This window comes from Rhinopithecus bieti, unplaced genomic scaffold (genome assembly GCF_001698545.2).
Source record: "Rhinopithecus bieti isolate Rb0 unplaced genomic scaffold, ASM169854v2 scaffold_5350, whole genome shotgun sequence".
Classification (NCBI taxonomy): domain Eukaryota; kingdom Metazoa; phylum Chordata; class Mammalia; order Primates; family Cercopithecidae; genus Rhinopithecus; species Rhinopithecus bieti.
In genome coordinates this window covers 664,555-687,885 of record NW_016804837.1, presented here as the reverse complement: position 1 = coordinate 687,885, position 23,331 = coordinate 664,555, and the positions used below count along the sequence as shown (strand labels likewise).

At 35.7% G+C, this 23,331-nt stretch overlaps 1 long non-coding RNA gene across 2 annotated transcripts in view; it reads right to left on the bottom strand.

The window, feature by feature from the left end:
* The window catches only part of LOC108528703 (uncharacterized), a 50,629-nt gene that overhangs the window by 23,792 nt on the left and 3,506 nt on the right, over positions 1 to 23,331 (bottom strand). The window contains exon 1 of one of the 2 annotated variants that reach the window (XR_001885259.1): positions 14,217 to 14,290. The exons of the other annotated variant lie outside the window; for it this stretch is intronic. This is a non-coding gene — a long non-coding RNA (uncharacterized LOC108528703). Of the gene's footprint in view, positions 1 to 14,216; positions 14,291 to 23,331 lie in introns of those variants that run through there. 2 annotated transcript variants of the gene reach the window in all.

Genomic DNA, 23,331 nt, shown 5'->3' with positions numbered 1-23,331 from the left:
TTTTGAAGGAAAAAAATTACATGAAAACTTTGAGATTAGCAAGATTGTGAGCATTGCTATATGAAAAATTAGAAGTCTCATATGTCCTTTTTTGATAACTGCATTAAGTTTGTGAACCCAAATAATTTCTTTAATTATACACATCTTACAAATATGTTCATATTAATGGAAAACAAAGGTGTGCTACAGCTTTGTGGTAGAGTGGCAATAAACGCACCAATTATACTTAAAGTATTAAATAATGTTATAATACTGACCTTTGAAACCAAAATAAATGTCTTATTTATAAAGCATCAGGAAAACCTCTTCAGCTCCTGCTCAAATACGTTGCACATTTGAATAATGCCAGTCTCTGTAGGACTTGATATTGGACTATGAATATTTGACCTAGACTGTCATTAACAACTTATACATTTTAAAATCACGTTTTGAAATGCAGCAAAACTAAGATTGTAGTGAATTTAATTTCAAAGTCATACTATCCCTCCTTTTATGCTGTATGTGGTAATCCTTGATTTTTTTTGCACTGATGCTAAATGTTAATGAACAGAGCCACCGAGTACCATTTCACCTGGAGCAATGAAAACATTAAAATCTCTTTAGAAGCCTGAATAAAACTTTATTTTATAAATATAATCCATGTTAAAGCTCCACCGTTTCACTGTACTTTTGAAATAAGGGCACATGGAAAATATGGAAGCGTTTCCTTTGAGATAGCTAACTAAAGCTACAAAATGAGCACGGTACAGCATTTCCAAGGAACATGGTTCAAAAGTTGTACGATTACTACTAAGGTTGTTTTATTCTCTACCACATTTGGAACAGGAAGTCTGTGTTGTTCTTGAAGAATTCTGAAAAGCAATGTCACACTCTGATGACCTCTTCTCCTCATTAAAACGTTCCCAAAGACAGCGCTCTGCATGATGTTTTGTAGCTTCAGCAGCCATGAACTAATTTGTACCTCTTATTTTGATCATGCACTGGTGAAAGCACCAAACAATATTTTTCTTTAAACACAGAGAGGTCTTTCAACAGCTCAGCATGCACTTCTACCCTCTTTTTAATCTTGGAGCACCTATTTATTTGCTCTTTTCACCACTAAATCTTCTTTGCTCCTTTCTGCCCCCTGCAAAGTGGCTAGTTAAAATCTTCAGTGTTTTCTTCATAGGCTTAAACCATTAAAAGGGTATTACCATAAAACAGAGATGAGGGCTTATAGATATAGTATGAGGATGAATTTGCATTTCTAATTTTTAATCCAATTAAAATAAGATAATATTTATTTAGTTACTACCTTTCTATAATGTGTATGATCACAAAAACCAATATAAAAAAATTGCTTTAGAAAATTAGCTTTTAGGGTTCTCTGCAAAGACTAGTTGCTCACAGTGAATATTAGAAGACTCTTTTTAAAGCTTATTTGTATGTATATGACTCATTTATTTTCCATACCTCTATACTTTCCTTGGTTCAATTACATCAGTCTTTTCTATATGTTTCTCTATATCATCAAGAAATGTCTTGATTATTGTATGCAGTGTATAGGAATCTGGCTTTTAAGCCGTGCATTTAATTTACTTAGGAAAAAAAAGGAGAGGGGCTACAGTAAAATGACATTGGTAATGAATATGACTTTTTAGGCAGTAATATTATGAACTCTATTAATGAAAGCAATTCTAAGTGATTTAATAATTTTTTTGCAATTTAATAATTCAAAAGTATTGTTTTAAAATGTATATTAATTAGAGTTACATAAAACTCAAATATGCATATCTGCTAAAATTGATTAAATTATACTGGATTTCATCAAACCAATGGTACGGCTGTAAATAGAACATATGCTAGGATTTCAGGTCTAGTTAAGGAGAAATGTACCATTGTATACTAATAACTAGATTCTTTCTTCATCATGAAATATTTATTCTCACAAAATGTATTTACTGAACACATTGGATTTCCCTTAAACAACTTGAAGTTAATAATGTAAACATTTCACTATTAATAAATCATAGTATGTTTTCAATCTCAATAGAAAATTGAATATTAATATTAGGTTATTTATAATGTTAACTCATTGACTTTCAAATTAAAAAAAAAATCAGTTGATTCTTGAATACTGTCCTATATAAAATGCAAGTCATATGAATAATTTCTCAATTTATTTGTAAAACTAAACATTTGTAAGAAAAGAAATGAAATAACAAAAACATTTATGATTATATTATCAGTATTTAATTTTATTTATTATCTTTATCTATTATCAGTATTTAATTTTAGTGTCATTTAAGATTTTTTCAAAGTAAAATTAATTCAATTAATGTTACCAAAATAAATTATGTGACTTTTAAAGTCACCATATCTAATTCATTGATCCCTTTTGCTATTCCAAATCTCTTCTTAATGAATTATTTTCAATGGCAAACTGGAATGTGTAAAACTGTTAATTTCATATAATATTCCTCCAAATTTAATCAATATTTGCTATTTAAAATTCTTTCTTCTATAAATTTGTCTTTGGCTAATTTAATCCTAAAACTCTACCACATGTTCTGTTGTGTCTCTATCATATCTTAAACATCATTTCCTCATCAACATGGACTTCAGAGTGACCAGCAATTATCACAAATTTTCTTGATGCTCCTTTCCCCCAAGATAAGAGACTCACCAAGTTGTTGTTGTCTTTTAAAATAATTTTTTTAAAGCATCTGAGATATTCAACTCTAAGTTGTATTTATGTTTCTATGTCTTTATGTTTGACAGGTCTAGCTTGAGACTTTAAAAGTGCTTACCAATGGACTTCTAAATACTCAAGGGAAAGAAACACACACAGTGCCAGCTTTCTGGGGTCCTCTTACTTGCTCAAGTGTTGCTTTTTGGCTTTGTTTAATAAACTCAGAGAGACTTGGATGTGAGTGTAGGCCTTGACAGTTACCCTCTCATAAACTCGAGCAGCTATATATTTCATGTCTTTGAGTCTTAATTTTTCAACTATGAATTGGGTTTAAGGATCCTATTCTATAAGTTATTAAGATGATTAGAAATGATATATGTGAATAAGATGATTAGGGTAGATACTAACTGGTAGTTACCCTCTGTTGAGAGTTTAACTGAATTCCCCCAAACATTAAGAAATTTACACATACTGCATCAACAGTGAAATTCTACTAGAAGGGTTCAAATGTTAAGAAACATGGGCTTTTTAGTTCACAAGTCATCTTACCTTCCTATCAATTTATAAAATTTGAACTAAATACCTAAGACATTTTTATTGATAATCAACTTAAATACTTGTGAAAACCCTTTGTACAGTAAAAAATAGTTTAGAAAATGAAAATATCAATAAATAAATATAAATTTGAATATGAATATGAAATGAATATGAATGAAATAAATGAAAATAATAAAGGAGTCTAGATTTCCAAACCGGAAGAAATGCGGTCATTTGCTTAACCATGCACTTTATATGTGAAAGTAAAGAGATTCAGACAGTCTTTCCTCAGGTTATATACCTAGCCAAACACAACATTCATTTGTGCTATGTAAATCTGCCTCTCCAAGGTTGATAATGAGATATTTTCCATTGTGTACAGGATCTAGTAAATTAAAAATCTGACACTGCTGCAATAAATTAGATTAAGTGTAATCAAATAAGACAAGCCATTATATTTATAATGAGTTCAAAATAACAGATAACACTAAAATCAGGTATTAGATGTACATGATATTTTATCTTCACAGATAGTGCACTGATTTTCCGATTTTTTCCTCAGTATGATAGTATCTGAAAGTTGGAATCCTGCTTGGGTGTACGGTTTAATGTTCCATTCTGACTTTTGTCCACTAGATGTCCCCAGTACGTCACACAGAAGCTCTGATCTCTTATAGGCCCTTGTTAGGGAGAATCTGCATCTTTTTGAAGTGAGTCCTGAGATAACTCTGTTGAACGATTTTTATTCCTGAGTTCATTTCATCCTCAACATTAACAAGCTACTAATCTACAGAGAAATGCAATCATCTAAAGATTTTTGTCTAAGAGACAGAATATAACTTTGCCAATTTAAGAAGCAATTAAAGAACATGTATATCTTTTTTTCTGAAATGCATTTAAGAAATCAAAGACCTGAAACAAGTTAAAATCCTTAGAGAAAAAGTTCATAGCCTTGAAAAGGAAGACTCTTAACACAACTTTTAATTGTATTGATTTCAAAGGATGAATAACATTTACACAAAATAGTTCAGAAAACTTTGGTAACAGCAGGAGCCTTGTTTAATTTGAACTCTAATAAATTAAAGAAAAAAAGTAAAGGCTTGAGCGGTCACCCAACGTGTCCCCTCCTAACTCACACAAAAACCTCTGTAACAAAGGCTACGAGACTGAAATACAATAATAATTGCAACATGGGGATGTTCAATTAGAACTAAGCTTGCAAAATGCTGTCTTTTTTTCCCCAAAAGCCCAGTGAGCCCATATTACGGGAGGCTTCTACCTCTGACTGAAAAATAACACTCTCTGGGGTTGCTGTGGCAGATTGCTGCACTAGAAGGCTAAGAATCTACTCTTCTAAAGCAATTCAATAAGGATTCCTACAAGGTGTCTCAAAATGGAAGCACTCAGGCAGCGTGTTTCTGCCTCTCAGGGCAAGAGGTAAAAAGTTCAGCCTGTGAAGTAGAACAGTTTCTGCCCCAGAGCAAGAGAGAAAAAAAGTACAAGAGCATTCTGATGAATTATCTCTTACTCAGAGCTAACACGGGCGTCCCAGGAACAATGGCCAAGTCTAACCAGAGTTGACAGCCTCCATTCACTGCCCAGCACTCCATCCGGCACAGTGTCAGAACAATGATCCATTCTCACCGCTTCTCAACCCGTCCTCAGCCTTTCAACAAACCTCCTCCATTCAAGAGCCACTGCTTTACCGTGCTTTCTTTGATTAAAGCTCACCTTTCATCTCACTAGAATTTTATTGTTATTGTTTATTGAGTGTGCCAAGAATGGAGGTAATGTAAAAGAAAAAGTTTAAATCATTGAAACTTGCATTTATTTAGTTTACGATCAAGGTTAGGAAAGTAAACCAAATCTTAAGAAACAGCTAGAAAACAATTTTGTGATAAACTAAGGGATCCTGGCAAGAATTACTCTGGTAGTTCACAGAAGGAAACTATATTTGTGTCCTGGAGGAGAAAGAGAGGGAATTTGAAATAGGCCTTAAAGGATTGGGAGAAGTGAGAGAAAGAAGGTAGGCAAAAGGAGAGACCAGAAGATAAATCACCACGTGATGGTATGCAGATGCACAGATGAGCATGGGATAAGCAGAAGATAGAAAGGAACCAGCTGAACCTTGACGAGGCACCCAGGGGCACTTGGACAGAAATGGGCATAACCCCCACGAGGCTGGATTGCAGATGTCCAAGAGAAACAGATCCAAGGATAAACAAAGCAAAAGGGAGCACCGTAGTGTTTTATGCCAGGGCATGATGCAATGGAAGGAATGTTCTAGAAATATAATCACAGCAGGTTAGGCATAGCAGATGAAGCAGGAGTGAAAAATTCTACCAGGAGAGGTGAAGGACTGTGAGGAAATCCATTCGTTGGCTATTAAAACAATCTGAGGTTTCAGTAATAAAGGCCAAGACTGGAGGATTGACTTTTGCAATCTGGAAAAATGAGGAACTCTGAGAAATAAAGCATGATGGAAAATGAGATAAGTGAAAGAAATGGGTGGCTCTGGAAGAGGGCCTACTCTTTGTTTAGATTCTACAGTTTAACATTCTTCACCCAAGAATAAAGCCAATTTAATCTATGTGTTCTGTTTAGCATTCCACAGAATCAATAACAAGCCTGAATAAATTTACTTTTTTTAGTGACTCCATCTCATAAGGAGGAATTTTAGGCTCCAAAGACTACCTCAGCATCCTTGAGAGAGCCTAGTAGATCCTCGCCAAGTCCTGAATTTCTGCTGACAAGAACTTTTATATAATTTCAAAGTATTATATCGTTAAAACTAATAATAAAAAAGATATGTGTATTATAAACTAAAGCAATGATATATTGACAGTGTCTTACAACATATGTATGCCAATAACTAATTTAGATATATTGCCTAAAGGAATATGAGTAACACATACCCAGCCATAGAGGCTAAATGAGAAGTCAGGTTAAAACTATCTTCAATTTTTGCCTTCCCATTTAGAACCTTCACCTGACTCTCCACACTCTCTAGTGCATTGTGTGCACTGTAGCATTTCATCATTCAGCAAATGTTTATAGGGCAACCATGATGAACTAACACATCCACGAGACATGAAATTCTATCTACTAGAGATGACACAATGTATTTCCTCAAGGAATTTGCAATCTAGCAATCTTTCTGGGATGTCACCAAATTTCCCCCATCATCCAGATATCAGTCATTTATTTATAATACAATTATTTTGTATAAAGTATCAAGTCCTGTAGGAGACTTGGAAAAACTTCTCTTATACTGTCTAGAAATTTACAATCATTGTAAATTACAGAGTTTTGTAAACAGATGCATATCTATTAAAATTTAATTAATAATGCATGCTAAGTAAGAAAGTGCTGTAAGAGTTGTTTCAGAGGTTCACAGGAGGAATGTATCAGTAAGGCAGGATATAGCCAGTAAAAGCAAAAATTAAAAGATAATTATGAATCCAAATTTAAATTGTGTGAACAAGTTTAAATATCTAGAACTGTGAAAAGGAGCTGGAACAATTTAAACTAATATATTCTCATCATGTTAATGTCATAAATAATAAATAATCTTTATGGGGATTTTTCTAAATTGTTAGTAATTTTTTAATAACTAAGTGAAAAAAGTTGCTGTTACAATGTTATCTTGCAACGAACAATTTAAACTAATATATTCTCATCATGTTAATGTCATAAATAATAAATAATCTTTATGGGGATTTTTCTAAATTGTTAGTAATTTTTTAATAAGTAAGTGAAAAAAGTTGCTGTTACAATGTTATCTTGCAACAAACTATGGAACTACTCAAGTCATAATAGGTGTCTTTAGTCATCTTCTAAACAAGTCAACTTATTAATCTTAAAACCATGCTCAGTACAACTGGACAAAGGTAAAACGGACAGAGTCCCTTGTGTATGAACATGTGTGCTTTGTTTTCCTTGTTTTTCATTCTCAGCTTCTTTAGAAAAGAATGTTAATAACCACCATCCAAAGACCACTGGAAGCACGGAGGCAGTCAAATTTGGATGCATTATTTGCTGAAGCAGAGACCACCATATCCCACAAGGAGCTCTGAATTATCTGCAAAAAGGTGCTATGGGGAGCAGGTATCAGAAGTGGGGCTTGTTTTACATGATTTTTAGGAAGGGTTCAAAGAAGGACTTAGCTAGAGACTGAATGTTATCAAAAAGTGGGGCTAATTCAACAATTGAATATCAATGATTTTCTAAGAAGCAGAAAAACAGTGAGTTTAAGGCTGCAATTGGTAAACAGTCACTCATGTTTACTAGGAGGAAAAGCTATTTGGTCTTTTTTGTGGTTTGCACACAGTCCTTGTTCAGATATGACTATGGGGTGGTTTGGGGTTTATCCCTTTTCATCATGATCACAGAGTGATATCACGAGATACTGGTGCCATTTAGGTTAATCAAGAGAACACTGTGCCTTACTGTGAGTGCCAGGCTAGTAACCAGTGGGCAGCTGTCAGAGCAGCTCTTTTTCTTTCCCAAGTACAATTTTCTATGATGAAAAGATTCCCCATATGGCTAGAAGAATGTACATCTTCAGAGGCCCAAGGGATTCTCCATTTTCTTCACAACTCCCAAACAATAAGATTTGCTATGAACTCCTCTGGTCTCTATGACATACGCTAGCCATAAACTGGTAGAGGAGGAAACAAAATATAAGGATCACTCATATTTGAAGTGATGGATTACTAAGAATACTGATAAAACTCGAGGTAGTGGACACATTTTAAGGAATCTATCTTTATTTTTCAGAATGTACTCCCACATACAGCTGGGTCCTACCAGCTACAGTTGTACTGCATGACTCCCACCGCATTTGCAACAATTAAGGGCAGCAGAGGTAGACACCTGACTCTAGTTGAACCAATCAGATTCCTCCACCCGGCAATTTGGAACTGGGACTTAGAGAAGTCAAATGAGTTCCGCATGCAGCTGAAATTGCCACAGGTTAACTCGGGGGCTCTTCAGATGCTCTTAAGGTGCTCTTTTTCTCATGTGCCCAGAGGGTCACAGAAAGCCAGGCTATGAAAAGAAGAAAGGATCAGAAATACAGAGAGAAGCGGAGATGCAGACAGAGGAAGGATTCTAAAAATTTTCAGTTCCTGTTTCCAGTCTCTTCCTGAAGTCCGTTCTCACCCTTGAATTCCCCGTGTCTTTTTAATAAATTCCCCATTTTTGTTAAAGCCAGCTCAAAAGTAGTTGTTATTTATAACAAAAAAGTCTTAAGGATCAAGTATTAAATAATAAAAAATTTAATGCCTGGTATAAATGTAGCATAGACCACTGATTATTTATAGAACCCTCTGAGTTTTAGCTGAATACCTGGTTGTTGAGGTAAAGCCTGCATTTCCCAGCCTCCCTTGCAGTTAGGTGTCACCGTGTGACTAAGTTCAGTCTCACAGGATGTGAATGAAGGTCAGGCATGCGACTTTGAAGTTATCTCCTTTAGACAAGAAGCCTGCCCTCAATTTCCTCTTTTACGACTTCTCACCAGCTGGATAATGGTGACCACTAGGACAATTGCCTTGAACCAGAGACAAAAACACATTTGAGAAGGACAGAGCCAATCTACCAACAAATGTACTGGTTGACCTTCAGGAGAAAAGATTCTACCAAGATCTTCAGACCACCTGCCTGACTTTGGACTATTCACACAACAGAAAATAAACTCCTATCTTATCTGCACCTCTATACTATGAGATCTTTTTGATACAGAAGACCGGACTCCCCTAATCAATACAGAGAGGCTGTCATGACAGACCTTAAGAGAAAATGCAGAATAAGCCAAGCAGAGGAGATGAGGGTAATAATTCTCATTCCAGGAAGAAAAACTGAATGAAGTGCAACATGAAAGGGACAAACATCAGTCCCGGGTTTCCCAGCTGGAAGTCGATAGAGAAAACATATTTAGTGAACTGAAATTGCTGAAGTCTAAATCAAGAAACTGAATAGATGTCTTTCCAAACTGAGTTCTGCACATCACCCCTTGCTGTGTATATGATTGATGCTTCTATAAGGAACTGCAGGATCCTGGCAATTAGAAAGAGATCTGGGAAGAGTCAGAGAAATGAGAAAACGCACTCTCCAGGTGCCTCCAGCGTGTCTCTATCTCTACTCCTCCTGCAAACATATCACAATGCCCTTAATTATAATGTTTAGTACAGGTTTATGGGGAGAAGGGAAATCACAGAAGAGACTAGAGACAAAGGGCTCCCAGACATTGTTCCTTATCCTAGGTGTTTATAAACATTTGTTGATTCACTGACATTCAGCTATTAAAAAAGGTAGAGCCTCGCCGGGTGCAGTGGCTCACGCCTGTAATTCCGGCACTTTGGGAGGCCAAGGCGGCCGGATCACAAGGTCAGGAGATCGAGATCATCCTGGCCAACATGGTGAAGCTCTGTCTCTACTGAAAATACAAAAATTAGCCGGGTGTGGTGGCACGTGCCTGTAATCCCAGCTACTTGGGAGGCTGAGGCAGAAGAGTCACTGGAACCAGGGAGTCGGAGGTTGCAGTGAGCCAAAATTGTGCCACTGAACTCCAGTCTGGTGACAGAATGAGACTCCGTCTTGGAAAGAAAAAAAAGAAAAGAAAAGAAAAAAAAAAAAAAAGTAGAGCCTCAACACAATAACTCTAAGAAATATCACTCATCTGGATATTTGGATTATTAAACTGAAGTATTCACAAGGCATAACCCAAAGGTTACAGGTTTTGGCAAACTGAATCATGTTAAGTGAATTCGGCAGGCAGTCCACTAAGATTTTATAAGATTTGTGATTGTTAATTTTTTGTGTCTACTTGACCCGGCTACAGTGCCCAGTTTGTTTGGTCAAACACGGTCTAGATATTGGTATGGAGGTATTTTTTAATGTGATTTACACTGACATTTATTTTTTTTTAGAGATGGGCATCTCACTATGTTACCCAAGGTGGTCTCAAACTCCTGGGTTCAAACGCTCCTCCCATCTCCATCTCCCAAAGCATTGGAATTACGGGCATGAGTCACCATGCCTGGCCTCAACATTGACATTAACATCAGTAGACTTTGAATAAAGAAAATTAATCTCCATAATATTACTGGACTTCATCCAATCAGTTGAAAACCTTAAGAGTAAAGACTAAGGTTTCCAGAAGAAGCAACAATTCTGCCTCAAGATTGCAACATAGAATTCCTGCTTCAGTTTCTCACTTATTACCCTGCCCAGAAGATTTTAGATTCAAGACTGCAACATCAGTTCTTACCTGAATCTCTGGTCTGCCAGCCCACCACAGTCATGTGAGTCAGTTACCACTCTCTCTCTCCCTATCTCTCTCTCTTTCTCTCTCTCTAGATAAATAGATATATTCTGTTTCTCTGAAGAACGCTGACTAATATAGACTATATTGCTAGGAAAAATGCAATCCTAGCCAACTGCAGCAAAAAAGTAAAAGTAAATACAAATAAAACTGTGTTCTATAACAATCACTCCACCTTTTTCCTTCCTACCTTAGGAAAGTTTTGATTTATGAAATCATTCTTTTCACAAGAGTAAATTATTCAAAAAGCTTGAGACTAGTTCCTCTTCTCTCCCTGAAAATTCACCTTTTCAGGTGAAGAAAAGAAAATAAATCTTTTCTTTTCCTTCCCAAATGACGGTCACCTTACTAATAACAAAATTCATGCTCATGAGACAGTAGATTGATATCTACAAATCTCACCCCCACCCATGAGCTATCTGATGACTGTGACTCCTGCTTTTGCTGTCCCGTGTGAAGTAGCTAAAGCAGTCATCTTTAGGCCACAGGTGAACAGAGGAGAAAAATCACTGGGTCAGAAGGGGTCAGGCAGCACCCATCAACTCATAGTACAGAGGCCGCTTCCTTTGGTGCACACACATATGAGACCATAACTGTTAGACTCACATCTAGCAGATGCTCTGAGCTCAATGAATTACAGGAAATTCTTAGAAGCCAGAGTACTTCTACACAAATACCAAGATCCCAGAAGCCAAAAATAAACTTTTGATTTGTTGAGGGACCTCAGAGATATTATCAGGTCTCAAGGAGTTTCAGTTTCAGACATACTCTCAGGATCTTAAGTTATTTTGGGTTAACTTAGGTCCAGGTGACAGACTGAATCCACACACAAATGGACCTGAATTCTTCAGTTACTGACTTAGGAATGTCCATGGCATCCACTAAAATCAGGTCATTCTAGAGCAGGCAAAACTTCTCAGATTGCTTGTAAGTTAAAATGCCAAAACTCCTATAACAACCAATAAAGTAACACTTTAAGATTCAAGTATGATACATAATTAAAAATCAACTATCACTATTTCCTTTATATTTTTGAACTCAAATTAAAACTGAGACAGACAAATTCAAAGTAATAGACAAAGGTAAAACAAACACTGACAGGAAATGAAAGTTTGAATTCTGTTTCCAGCAATAATGGAAGACAAGTAATTAAGTGAAAAACCTACGAGTACAGTATACCCAATAATGTTAACTAGCAGTTTTAAAACTCATTTTGACACCTGTCTTGGCAAGGGAAGACAGTCTAGGAATTAATTCCCCAACCAGGAGAAACACAAGAAACTGTAGATCTACAAAGACAAGTAAGTCTCAGAGTAGGAATATTCCCGGGACTGCTTGCCAATCCCTGACAAACCAGAGTTCAAGATTCAATAAGTTTGCACTTGAGGGATGACAGGCAGAGTCCAGGACCTGAGTATAACAAAGAAAACCTACCAAAACCAGGACCCTTGAAAAAAGAGCATTATTGTCAGTGTCTGAAAGAAATATCCCTGTATAGTGTCTATGGAGACACCTGCCTATTGCAGCTTTGCCTCTGAGTGGAGGACAGAAAGAGGTTGGAGAAATTTAATGATCTTCAATTCCTAATCACAAGCCTCCATCTCAGGTGTCTAAGGCAAGAATTCACATCACCTATATAGTTCAAAATAACCATATTGGAAAATGCAGATTAAAGTGACCCAGGGTTGGTAGGATACACAGTTTCCTGACAAAAGGAACCCAAACCTTCTATAGACAAATTCACTTTAATACATACCTTAAGAAAGTCCCACAGTTAATGCTCTGAGATTGGCTCACAGTGAAAAGTCCACCAAATTCCAAGGAACAAACAACCATGAGGGAGAATCAAGATTTAAACTAGTAACTGCCAAGTAAGGCCGTCAAAGATGGCTGCTTTTATAATAATCAGAAGAAGCCTACAAAATGAGTTTACCTGACATATTTAAATAAATAAAAGAGACTACTGAAAGTGCAATGAAGAAAGAAAATACTATGAGAGCTGACCAGACATATTTGAAAAAGAACAAAATAAAATTTTTTGAAGTAAGCAATGTGATAACTAGAATTAGGAACTCAAAGTTTGGATTAAGCAACAGATTAGACAAAGATGAAGACAAATTTGTGAACTGCGAGACATATCTAGATAAGTTACTCAAAATGAAACACAGAGAATCAAAAGAGTGGAAAATATGAAAGTTAAAAGATGTAAAAATAGAGATTCCAACATATATCTGTCTAATTAGAGTTTCATAAATGGATGAAAAAAAGATGTAGAAGAAATACTCACAAATGTAATGACAGACATTTCCTGATATGATGAAGATGCAAATCTTCAAATCTAGGAAGTTCAATGTCTTTATCAGAATTACGTAAAAGAAATCTATACCTAGACATATTCTGGTGAAACTACAGAATATCAAAGACAGAGAGTTCTCAAAACATCCAAAAGGAAAAGACAGATTAGCTAAAAAGAACAATAATTTGACTAATGGATGATTTCTCAATGATGATAATGGAAGAGTGGAAAATAATAATTTCAAAGTACTAATAAAAATGTAGCTGTCAACCTAGAATCTTATACCCTATGAAATTTCTCTCATTCAATCATTCACTCCATTTAATAAAAATATATTATGTACTTACTATGTGTTGGATAGTGATGAGAATCCATCAATGGATAAAACAGACAGAAAACATTCCTGCTCCACTAGAGTTTACATTTCAATGGGGGAAAAAATAATAACTCTAATATGTAAGTAAAATATGGTATGAAAAGATTGGACCCAGATAAAGGAAGTAAGATTGACAAGTAGCAGAGGTCTACAAATTTAAATAGGGCTATTGGAAGAGAATTCATAAAGAAAGCGAGATTTAAGCAAAGACTTCAAGTTAGTTAGGGATTTCTGGCAAGGAAGAGTGTTCCAGACAGAGATAATAGACAGTACAAAGCCCTATGTCAGAGTATTCCAGAAACAGGAGGCCAGTGTGGACGGAACCCACATAAAGAAATATGTGAGAAAGTCTGAATTTATTTTAAAAGAATGATTGATCGATCTGAAATTCAAAATAGACTCTAGGCAATAGGGCATCCATGCAGTAAACTCCTTTACAACAGCCAACATAAAACCAAATGGAAATTTGACAAAACCAAATATGCTTTCTCCTCCCTATCTTGTTTCCCCACCAGGTAAATTCTGAAATTGAGAAGTTTGTTTCTGTTGGCTTTTAACATCCAAATAATTACATATGCCAAAAGACCAACATCTTTTTCACACTTAATCTAAAATTGACTTTTAATACCTATAAAAGTATAGTTGTTATACTGCGTTTGCTTTCATAGTTTTACTACTAGTCTTGTATTTCTTACTTAAAATTGCTCAGTGTTAATCAGAAGGCCTAACTTCTGTTAAAGCTCCTCCTCTTTGGATAGAACTGTAAATGTCCATTCTCAACTTCACTCTATTTTCAAGATTTTCAATGATATGCATGAATTATTTTTACAATAGAAAAAAAGTTATCTAGTAAATTTTAGAATTCAGGGAATAAATTGCTTTGTAACAGCTGGGACATCCAATGCAATATTGAATACACGTAATGACACTGGACATTCTTGTCCGTTTTATTTTGGAGAAACTAGAACTGTAATTCAATGGCATAAAAAAAATTTTAAAAACTATGACCTACCTTCCTTATTGACAGCCAAACCACCACAGTCACACAGTTATATATCACATGGTTGGGGATATTAAGGAAAAACAACAGCAACAACCCTGGCACCCACTCTTCAAATAAAATGTTTGCATTTTTATTGTCACATTATTTTCTTGCAGTGTGTATAGTTAGGGGAATGCTATTTTAATATTGTGCTAAAGGAAGTGAAACTAACACTTAAAAATTCATAAGAAGAGTTTTCATGTTCTTACATCAGTATTCAGAGGTAGAGTAAGGGTGATTGGAAGGCATGTGAGTGTGACTCAAACCCACATCATATTTGTTTATATTAAAATAATGCCTTCCGGATATATGGCTTTGTCCTGAATCAAAGTGCTAAACATTAATTTTTGTGTGCATCACTCTTAAATGAGAATAATTAATGTAATATCAGGATTTGGAGTTTTAAAATTATGAATTCTAAACATATTTTATCCAAACCACAGTATTCTCACTGGTCTCCTTTGGAAAGAATGCAGTGCACTGTTAGTGAGTTTTTGTGGCATTTCATATGCTTAATCAGTAGCATATTAAAATAAAGAAATATGTGAGAAAGTCTGAATTTCTTTTAAATAATGACTGATCAATCTTAAATTCAAAATAGATTTCTTCTAACATTAATCTAAACATAGAATATTTTCTTTGACATTATGTCAGAATTCTTTTAAATAATGATTGATCAATCTTAAATTCAAAATAGATTTCTTCTAATATTAATCTAAACATAGAATATTTTCTTTGACATTATGTCAGAATTTTTTTTTTTCTTTTTTGAGATGGAGTCTCACTCTGTCACCCAGGCTGGAGTGCAGTGGCACGATATCAGCTCACTGCAACCTCTGCCTCCTGGGCTCAAGCGATTCTCCTGCCTCAGCCTCCTGAGTAGCCACACCAGACCAATTTTTGTACTTTTAGTATAGATGGAGTTTCACCATGTTGGCCAGCCTGTTCTTGAACTCCTGGCCTCAAGTGATCTGCCCACCTCGGCCTCCCAAAGTGCTGGAATTACAGGCATGAGCCACGGCGCCCAGACCTAGCTGTTGAAATTTTTATTCTTCAGTTGGATTTTTCTTCTTCTCCTTGTGGTAGAGTTTGTTTTTTGTTTTGTTTTGTTTTTTTTCAAAATGAGAACTTGTTACAATGGAATTATTTTCATTCAACAAGACAAATATGCTTATCTCTTAATATCATTATAAAAACTTTTATATTTGGGATATTTGCATTTTTAATGGGTGAAATAATGCATGGACATGTCTAATCTCAGATAATATGAAGTGACAGATTTAACTGGTTTATAAAATACTACTGAAACCTGAATTGATTTGTTTCACTGGGTTAAATATTTGTTTTCCATCCATACTAATTTAGGAAGCACCTTGTATGTAAACAAAGATAAAATTTCTGGAAGATTTTTCATTTCTTCCCAATACAGGAAGTAGAATAGTTTTAACAAATATAAATCTCTCTGTGACCACTTTTTCTCAAAAATAATAGATAGTAAACCCTTTCTTATTGAGGGTGCAGAGTAATACTCATCCCTCCAGGTACACCTAAACTTTGAATAAAAACGTGGTATTTAGGAGCAATTTGCGCATAAAGTTTAGTTCAGTTAAAAAATGTCAAGGACTCTCATTGCCAGCCAAGATAGAAGAACAAGGATCATATTTACCCTCATACCTTAAACAACTAACAAGTCAAACAAAACATACGAAACAATTTTCCAACATTGAACAACAGGGACCACAGAAGTAGGATCCTGATAGAAGAAAAATAAACTAGGGAATAAACCCAGAAAGAGGGAATCTAAACAGAGTCCAGTGTTCTTTTTGCATTGAGAAGACAGAGATGAGAATTTGGGAGGCTCAATGCAGTTACAATTTGCAGGGCAGAGTTTACCAAAGTAAAAAGAGCTGCAAAGAGAAGCTCGTGAGATCTGCAGAGGGTTCCCCTAGAGTCTTCAAGCGGGTACTGATCAGGGCATGTGTGTAAGCAAACTACATGAGACCAGGCAATGACTGGAGAGGAGCAGGAGGAGCAATTTCCAGAGATCACATAAAGCTGGGAATGGTTATTTCCAAAAGCCAGAGGGGAGAAATACTATATTACACAGGACATGCATCAAGAAATGTACTCAGAATCGTATTGCCTTAGTAATGGGAACAAAACCAGCCTCCTCTGGTTCCACCTAGCAAAGTTGAAAAAGTAGTTGTGAAAGGATAAATATGTTTTGGAGCAACTTAATTGCATCTCAGAACAAAGCTCAAAAGTATTTTCTTAAAAAAAATACTAAAACTTCCATAAGCTCACGATGGTTGAGATCCAATCAAAAATTATTAGATATGCAAGAAATTAGGAAAATATGACCAATGAGAAGGAGAAAATCATTCAACAAAACTGACCAGTGAATGATGCAAATGACAGAGATAGTTAAAGCACATTGAAACAGCTACTATGACCCCACACCATATGTTTAAGAAGGTAGAGGAAAGCATAAGCATGTTGAGGAGAGCCATGAAAGATATTTTTAAAACCTAAATCTAAGTGATAGAGGAAGAAAGTACAATGCCTAAAATAAAAATTATACTGGACAGTATAAATCCCAGTCTGAAGGCTGGAGAAATTTGCAATCAGGAAATACCAACAGGCTGGACAAATAGCAATGACATCCCTTATCCTTTGAGCAAATCAGTTAGGCAGTGGTGGTGATGTTGTGGGTGTTTTCTTTGTTTTGTTTTGTTTTGTTTTGTTTTGTTTTGTTTTGTTTTGTTTTGTTGAGACAGAGTCTCGTTCTGTTGCCCAGACTGGAGTGCAGTGGCTTAATCTTGGCTCACTGCAACCTCTGCCTCCTGGGTTCAAGCAATTCTCCTGCCTTAGCCTCCTGAGTAGCTGAGATTTACAGGTGAGCCACCATACTCGGCTAATTTTTGTATTTTTGGTAGAAACGGGGTTTCACCATGTTGGTCAGGCTGGTCTCAAACTCCTGACCTCGTGATCTGCCCACCTCGGCCTCCCAAAGTGCTGGGATTACAGCATAAGCCACCATGGGCTGGTTATTTTTTATTTCTTTGTTGTCACAGTTGTGGTTATTGCTTTCTGTTTTGCACTCCTCCTCTGATCATTCACTTTACCAGTAGTAATTAACAATAATTGGACAAAGAGAAAAAAAAAGCTCTTCCTTCCTTTACTATTTTAGCAAACCAAATAAAATATATAATGAAGTAAAAATTTTAAACAACTAGGTAAGATAGCAATGAATTGGACAGTGCATAAAAAAATTAGGAGAGTTAGAGTTAAAGAAATAGCAAGAGAAATTGTTGTACAAAATTAAACAAAGACAGAAAAAGGCTGAAAAAATTAAGAGGACACCAGTGAGCTGTGAGATAACTTCAGGTGGCCTGATATACATGTAACTGGAATCAAAGAAACAGGAAGAAAACAGAAAAAAGTGTCCCCAGGTTTTAAAATCTCATGTCTGTGACCCATCCCTTAAAGCATGGGATTAGATGAAATTGTAAGGAGAGAAGAGTGATTCTGCTCTGACTTAATGGTAAAGTACACAGGGCCAGCTAACCATTGTCTTGAAACAGACATTAAGAGGACTGTTCTTTTATTTTAGTTATGCATCTTGAGCTCAATGGCCATCCTTCAAATGATGCTATCTTCCTATTCCTTATAAACATCCTCCCAAGTTGATATATGTACTGGGTGACCTTATGAGAGGGCGAGATGAATAAAACAGTCCAGGCTTAGAGAGAGAATAATTTTTCCAGGCTCTGAAACTCTGTCGATTTCAATGCACCTCTTTTTCTTTCTCTCTCATCTCCGTTCTTCACTTTCTTCAGATGGAAGCTTTACTATCTCCTGGTATATCACCGAGCTCCTATTCGAAATCACATTTGAAGGAGTATGTAACTAACATGTACTCCTTCAAGAGTTTCGTAACTCTTGAAAGCATGGTAGGATTGATGGTATTCATTCAGGTATATTTTTATTTATTTAAAATCTTCTATGAGTTAGATGCTATGAAATGGACTGGGAATATATTCATGAACAAGGCAGATACATTCCTGATCCATGGAAATTACAGACTGCCTAGAGAGATTGGCATTATACTCATAATAGCATTAATAAATATATAATTCTTTAAGATACTAATATTAATATTTGCCTCAGCCTAATTCCTTTCTCCCAGGTTCTGTTTTATTATCACAGGGCACCAGATATCCCTGTAAACTATATATTCCAGAATTTTTTGCCAATTGGCTTCCAGTTTGGTTTGGCCAATAAGAGGTGCTGGGGCAAGATTAGAAGGTAGTAAGAGCGGAGAAATCGCGGATCTTCCTTTCTCGGATATTAATTCTTCTCTCTTTGTTTTGTGATGGTATCTCTGAAAGGGACTAGAAACCTCTCACAGGGGTCCCAGCCTTGGCCCTGAATTTTCCTCTTCTGCCATACTATCCCTTGTCAAATTTTCTTCTTTGGTGGTTCTAGCCTTGCTATGCACCCCCAGAAGTCACAAATACACTCTCCATCTCTGAGTTAGCTCATTTTCAGTTATTGCTTTCAATACTTTCACCAGTTGTGTAACCAATCCCCTCTACTAGATTCAATCTCCTTGAAACACCTAGTACAGTTTCTGTTTCCCTGACTGATACATATCATTCTGATGAGTGCTACATATGTGGTCCAATGAGCATACAAATGGGAGATCTAATCTCTTCTGAGGAATTAGAGATAGTTTCCTTAAAGAACTAATATTTAAACCAAGAACTAGCGAATGAATAGAAATTAGCTAAGGGAAAGGAAGCAACCACAGCCACATGATCAATCATCACATTTACTTAAGATATCGAAGGACTATTTTACAAAACGCAATTTCTCGCTACGCTACAGTTGACATATTTCTATGTCCTACTTCTTACTGTGCCATTGGGCCTACAGCAAACCTGCCAGCATCTATCTCAGATGGCTAACTCAAAGGATTTTTGTTTTTGTTTGTAAAGTTGGTCCCGTTAAACTCAGGCACATTTGCTTTCTACCAACTCTGATGTCTTTGCAGTGCCAAAAAAAAAAAAAAAAAAAAAAAAGAAAAAGAAAAAAGAAAATGCATTGCCAAGGAGAAATGTCCAGCTGTGAATGTCCTTACGCACTTGCTTTTAGCAGCATCTCCAAAGCATGGTCCCCACTTGGCCATCCTCAGGCCACATGTTTAATCAGGACTTTTAGCATGTCAAAAAGATTAGGTTGGCAGACTGAACGACTGCTTCTATCTTTCTATCATTTCTATAACATTCTTTGTCACCTGGCTGCCTAATTATTAAGATCTACTTTACCAGTAAAATAAAAAGCCCTGTTCTTCCCCAGCTGTCGGATTAGTTTTACCGATTTTCTTTTGCTTTTATCCCCAATATGGCTCAGCACAGCACCTTTACTGATCCTTTGATACTTTATGTATTACAGAGTTTGGGGCACACATTTTGATTTTTAAAAAATATTGCATTAATATATTATTTATCTTGATTTCAGAGTTGTTTTGTTTTGTTTTGTTTTGTTTTGTATTCCCTTAAATTTTGTACCTGAAGCAAGGACTTCATTCTCCTGGCCCTGGTCCTGATGCTGAAGGAGTCCTGGTTACTCCCTGAAAGAATTTTAGCCTGTGCTGAGAGTAGAGTGGGACACGTATGCCTACACTGCCCCAGAGGCTCCCAGCCATTGGAAAGACAGAAACAGCCGGAGGGAGAGAGGGATTTCATTCTCTTAAATCACATTCAAAGACAGGTCATGGAGCGTGCTCTGAGCAGAGCATGGAGCATAAACAATTTTGAATATTAGATACAATTATTTCTGAAACATTTGCCTCTAAAAATATGTATCATAGGTGTCAAATAGATTTTAAGATAAAAAATATTTTTTAAAAATGAACTTCATATCAGTCGCTACTTTCTTTTTTTTTTTTTTTTTTTTTTGAGACGGTTAGTCCGCGTCTGTCGGCCCAGGCTGGAGTGCAGTGGGGCCGGATCTCAGCTCGACTGCAAGCGTCCGCTTCCTCCGCCTCCCGCGTTCCCGCTATTCTCCTGCCTCAGCCTCCAGAGTAGCTCGACTACAGGCGCAGCCACCTCGCCCGGCTAGTTTTTTGAATTTTTTTTAGTAGAGACAGGGTTTCACCGTGTTAGCCAGGGTGGTCTCGATCTCCTGACCTCGTGATCCGCCCGTCTCGGCCTCCCAAAGTGCTGGGATTACAGGCTTGAGCCACCGCGCCCGGCCTCAGTCCTACTTCTAAGATCATAATCAAACCACAATTAGCAAAAGACATTAAAAACATAGGAAAACAAGATATTACAAACCAGAGAGATAATTTATTCATGTGGGCTTCTCCATAGCTACACCCAGGCTTGTGTGTATTTTAAGCAATCTATTTTGTGTGTGTGTGATTCTTTAGCATTTCTACTTGATTTCTCAAGGGCTTGCTTTTACAATTCCTAGGTGTAGCCTACATATATGCCATCTTCCATATCAATGTTAACAGGCCTCCATTTAATACAAATAGAGCCCAGGATGTGGGGCTCCTAATGTTTTCTTGTTTGTACATGGTAAAGGCATTCATACCTTCATCTCCTCATCTCCTAAATGAAGGTTTTGGACTAAATGGCCATTAGCATACTTTGCCATTTTCACATCCTGTGATCAAATAATTCTGTACCACATATACATTTTATACCACATGGAAGGCTTAACTTAAGTTGACCTTATTGGTACTTTTTTTTTAATCTTATCTTTTCTTTAATACTGAATTTGATTTTGAAGTAACTACAACTAAAATGGAGCACTTGGACAACGATTTGTGGACTTCCAATCATAGCAAGAGTTTTGATTTCATACATTAGGCCTCCACTGATCTTTCCCATACTCTCTTAGGTTCCGTTTTAAAATTTTATCCTTCTTTCATCATATTCCCTAAAATTTTCCTATATCTCAATGCTTTGATACTTTCACATGCAGAAGAGTGAAAGCATAGCACTGCTCACATTTATTAACAAGTGTTTATTTTTTCTTTGCCCCCTCTTTCCCACTTTTTTTCTCTATTCTCTTTTCCTTTGTCTTCCTTTGACTCACTTTTCCCATTTTCTCCTTTCCTCTTCTTCTTATTTTCACTTATGACAGTTAACATGGTCCTAGATGTTCCAAAAAAAAAAAATAAGCAAGCACAAATAACATTACAAATTGAATTTTATTCAACAGTTAATTTATGCATATGAAATTCGATGCATATAGAATAACACAATAAGAAAAAGGTATTCCAAACTGAAATGGGTTTGTGATTATAAATAGTATGTGGTGACTGAAAGTAACTTTAGTAGGGAATGAGCAGTCTTGGGAAAAATGGAAATCAGGATTCTAAGGGAAATCAAAATAAAATAATATGTTGGGTGTGGGGCTAGGAAGTGATTAGGAGATGAATACATGCAAAAATGCCCACATTATTTTAGCTCTTTTTAGGGAAGTTGGACTCGTGACAACTCTTCTGACTGTTGCCTTACCTTAAAAGCCTTCCCCAGGCATCCCCAAATTCAGTGGTCCAGCCCCACTTTGTTTTCTCACCTGTATTCTAATACAATCACACACAGAACTTCTGTTACACCGAAGGTACTTATTCACTTGCACATCTGCTGTCCTGCTTCCCACTAAATGCCAGTCCCCTGTAGGATGTGGCTGTACATTCTTCAGCCTTGAATCTGAAATCTGACACATATCAGACACCTATCTTCAAATTCTCTGTCCCCCATTTACTATTCATGCAGACACACACAATATTTGTTTTAATATTTCGGAGTCACAATCTCCTTATTTGTAAAATTAGGAAAATATTATCCCTTTTTGTGTTATTCTATATGCATTGAATTAAAATAAAATAGATAGGTTTGAGCTTTCCTTAAAACTTGTTTTGAAAGCTTAACACATTTTGGAAGAGGTCTTCTCTGAGCATCCTATATTTGTCATCTAAATTTTTTCAATATAATGCTATGAAGGAGTTTCTGGTCCATTTTGGAGCCTACAGAGTCTTTTTTAATGATTATTTCTCTCTTTTCTCCCTCATCTTCAATAAGTAATATCAGTTAAAACTCTTCGTAGCTTTAAATGAGCATTATGGACAAGAAAAGAAATACCTAAACTGAGTAAGCCAAATTAGTCGTGAAAAATTATGCAAGCGTCTGAAGCATGAATTCCCTCTTCTTGTCAGCTTTATGTAGTTTAAGCAACTAACTATATTTCTAGCCAAATTTAACAAGCTAACATCTTAATTATGCTGACTAAGCCATTTATTTTTTTATTTTCTCAAAATTCTGACACAATTCCCAAAAAAGTGAAAAGTGTGCTAATGAAAATTAATGATATCCGAAGGAAAAAATTTGATGTTCTGCGGTACAAAAATATCTTAGGAAGTTTGGTTGTGCTCTCCTTGCTTAAAGTACACAATAACAGATAAAATGTTAGCCTTTTTCTTTCTTTTGCAACAGCATATTACTATAAAAATATGACACTAGGTCCCACTATAGTAGCACAAATCCTATTTTGTAGTATTTCACAAATCCTAATTTAATATGTGAATCGAAGAGGACATTTTCTTATTATATTTGCTTTTGTTTTGATATTTGCTCATATTAAAAGATGAAGTAACAAAATTTACAAAGATTTCTTCATTTTGTCCCTAAAAGATTATAAAGTGTTTTGCTAATTTATTTATTATATAATTTGTCGTGCTTCAAGCAATAATGAAACTTATTTTACAAATATGAGTTTGAATAACTTGTGTTTTACACCATTCATATATGGTTCAACTGACTCACAGTTTTTATACGTAACTTAACAGTTTTTATATGTAAATAGCTCATTTACTTAAAAAGCTATCTGAAATAGAATTCAACACGATACGAGAAATAATAAGTCACAAGTGTATTTACATTGATAATCAGAAATAAATGTCACTTTTACTAAATTATTAAATTTCATTTAAATTATTATTTATTTAAATTAGTAAAATTATTAAATTTTACTAAATTCAAAGTTATGTATGCTGTACTTTAAGAAT